Here is a 3,480-nt window from a genome sequence, read left to right as displayed (position 1 = left end):
ATGTTCTTCTATGCAGGTTTGTAATCTTCAAAAGCATCAAATTTATAAAGGTCAGGGAAAAACTGAGGTGGAGTCGCAGGATAAAGAAGTCATGACAACCAAGTGTAGCACATGACTCTGAAATGGATCTCCCAGAGTGAGGTGCATTAGTGGGACAACTCGTGAAAATAGGAAGGCCTCAAGGTTAGAGAGGTGGAATATGACAGTTAATTTCCTGGTTTTGATTGTTGTGATTGATATGTAAGAAGTGCTTTTGCATAATATACACAGGGGTGGGGATGGGTATCTACTCAGAATTCACAAAGTCATGCATTTAACCCAAAGTGGTTAGTGAAGAAGCCAAACATGGAGCTGGAGAGACGGCTCGGTGGTTAAAGGCATATACCGCGTTTGCAGAGGACCAGTGTTCAGTTCCTAGTACCCCTGTCAGGCAGCCCACAACCACCCATAACTCCAGCTCCAGGGGATCTGACACCCTTTCCTGGACTCCCAAGTGCACCTGTACACTTGTGTGTCCCACACACGGTGCAGGATATTTGATCACACTGTGAACCCCAAGATTGCGTTATTTACTGGAGAAACCTGTTCCTAGCTGTGGTGTGGCTCAGCCCTAGCACACACCTTTAATCCAAAAGCTTTCTTCTTGAATATTGTAAACAGGATTAAATAAAGTCAACCATAACTCAAGAGGCAGAGCAAGCAACCAGTGGACAGGAAAAAACCATAGAGAGAAAGAGGGAGTCAGGAGGATTGATAGAGAGATGCAGAGGAAACAGAAGGGTGGGACATCTGGTTGGAGGAGTTTTCGTTTGAGATGGTATAGGAAAAACCTCTTTCTGGAACAGTGGCAGAGGAGAAAGCAGCTGGGTGTTTTCTCTGCCTCTCTGAGCTAGCAGATTTTCACTCTAACATCTGGCTCCTGAGTCATTATTGATAAAATAGAACGATAGAGACTTAGTTAAAAAAAAAAAAAACAATATACACATAAGAAAAAAAATAAACCGGGCGGTGGTGGCACACGCCTTTAATCCCAGCACTCGGGAGGCAGAGCCAGGTGGATCTCTGTGAGTTCGAGGCCAGCCTGGGCTACCAAGTGAGTTCCAGGAAAGGCACAAAGCTACACAGAGAAACCCTGTCTCAAAAAAAAAAGAAAAGAAAAAAGAAAACCTTTATTAAAAAGAGAAGCAGCATATATGATCAATTCTAGAAGAAAGATAATCAATGGAATTACAAAGAATTTCAAACAATTATAAGTATCTTCAAAGAATAAGAGGGAAATAAGGTCCAAATAAGGAAATAAAACAACCAGGCATGGTGACTCACACCTTTAATCCCAGGAAGCAAGCCTTTAATCCTAGGGAGTGATGGTAGAAAGCAGAAAGGTATATAAGGCATGAGGACCAGAAACAAGAAGCATTTGGCTAGTTAAGCATGAGGCTGGTTAAGCTTTCAGGCTTTGAAGCAGCACAGTTCAGCTGGGATTCATTCTGGATAAGGACTCAGGCTTCCAGTCTGAGGAAACAGGACCAGCTGAGGAACTGGTGAGGTGAGATAGCTGTGGCTTGTTCTGTCTCTCTGATCTTCCAGTGTTCACCCCAATACCTGGCTCAGGTTTGATTTTATTAATAAGAACTTTTAAGAATCCTACATGATATGAAGTAAAATTTCTAGAGCTATGCTTGAAATAAAGTACTTAGTGGATAGGAATAAAAGATCAGAAATTCCTAGTTCTATCTCAGAGATGTACAGAGCTCAGAAGAGCATCACTCCACGCTTACAATTCGGAAAAAGTGCAGTTCCCTTGATCCAAGAAAATCAAGCTTTCAAAGCAACCAAGTAACTGAAAGTCTGAGGTAGACAGACACCTGTAAAGGGTTAAGACTTTGTTGAGGGTATTCTCTTGCCTGTGACAGATGCAGCCAACTCCATATAAACTGGAAATAACAGTCAACCAAAATAGTTAATGAACTTGTAAATGCCAGGTGTGGACTAGCCATAGAGTAGAAGCACTGCCTCCCTTGCAGGTTTCTCCATGAACTATATCATGTACTCATGAAAGGTAGGGAGAATCCTGAGACTGCCCATCACTGTGGTAGCTGAAGAAGGGCACCGTGGCCACTTAAGAAATTCCACCCACACAGATCTCCCTTCTTATCCTTACGAAGAGATTCTGAATCTTCATGGAGAGGAGCAACAAAAAGCGAAGCCTCATCTTATGGTGGTGGACCGGTCAGTGGTTTATCGTGTGTGGAGCAAAATGGAGCTCGAGGCCATGAGTAGGTACACCAGCCCAGTCCACTGGGCGGTCTTCCCACACCTGGCTGTGGTACTTCTTGCCATCGGCATGTTCTTCCCCTCCTGATTCTTGGTTTACAAGGTCTCCTCTACCAAGTACACACATGATACTTAGAGCTCCTCATCTCCTTTGTGGCCTCACTCTTCACGGGCTTCAGAGTCCTCTTCCTCCTGCTCTGGGTTGGTATCTACATATGAGTCCCCAAGGGTACCCACCAGGCAGCTTCACCAAGTCCCTGCTTTTGTAAATTAATTTTTTACCATTGCTACAAGTTTCCCACCTGCTGTTTTCAATAAAAGCAGATGTACGACAAGAACAAAAAAATCAAACCACAGGGCAGCAAGGAAAACCAGTTCCACTGTGGGAAGACACAGAGAAGAGACAAACAGAAGCACTTGCTTGTCTAGCACAATGACTGAAGTAGGAGTACTAGAAAGCCCACCACACCCCAAGATTCAGGGGCTGCCTCCTAACATAGAGCCCTGATCATTATCAGTAGACTTCCCTTCTCCCCTCTCCTACCATGTTAAAAAGCTAGGGGGTGTGGCTCAGAGATAAAGTACTGATCTGGAATGTATAAGGCCATGGCTTCGTCCCTACCACCAAAAAGGAGAAAGAAACGATTTTTTTTCCTTTGTTTTTTGAGACAGGTTTTCTCTGTATAGTTTTGGTGCCTGTCCTGGATCTCACTCTGTAGACTAGGCTGGCCTTGAACTCAAAGAGATCCATCTGCCTCCTGAGTGCTGGGATTAAAGGCGTGCACCACCACTGCCTGGCTCAGAAACAATTTTTAAACAAGTCTCAAAGACTGTGCATGTGGGCAGGGTGACACATATCTATAACACCAGCATTTGAGAGGCAAAGACAGGAGGATTGCTGATTGCTTCAAGTGAATGGCCAGCCTGGTCTATATCGCAAGTTCCAGGCCAGCCAGGAATTCACAATTAAACCCTGGCTCGAGAAAATAGAAAGACAAAAGTCCAGTCCAAGTACCTGGTGGATTCAGGTGGGAGTCATGAGAGGCTGATTCTGTCGAGAATGCACAGGAAGAGAAGCCAAAACCCAGGTAAAGAGTGGACAATGGAAATAACTACCAATGGACCACAGCACATGTCACAGATAGGTCACCACTAGAGGAACTGGGAACCACCTGGCACCTGAAATGTGCCCCATCGCTCCATGTG

At 44.6% G+C, this 3,480-nt stretch overlaps 1 pseudogene; it reads left to right on the top strand.

The window, feature by feature from the left end:
* Nucleotides 1-2,104: 2,104 nt before the first annotated feature.
* On the top strand, nucleotides 2,105-2,628 carry LOC102926579 (dolichyl-diphosphooligosaccharide--protein glycosyltransferase subunit TMEM258 pseudogene; annotated as a pseudogene).
* Nucleotides 2,629-3,480: the final 852 nt, after the last annotated feature.

Source organism: Peromyscus maniculatus, chromosome 3, assembly GCF_049852395.1.
Source record: "Peromyscus maniculatus bairdii isolate BWxNUB_F1_BW_parent chromosome 3, HU_Pman_BW_mat_3.1, whole genome shotgun sequence".
Classification (NCBI taxonomy): domain Eukaryota; kingdom Metazoa; phylum Chordata; class Mammalia; order Rodentia; family Cricetidae; genus Peromyscus; species Peromyscus maniculatus.
This window is presented reverse-complemented; position numbering and strand designations above follow the sequence as displayed.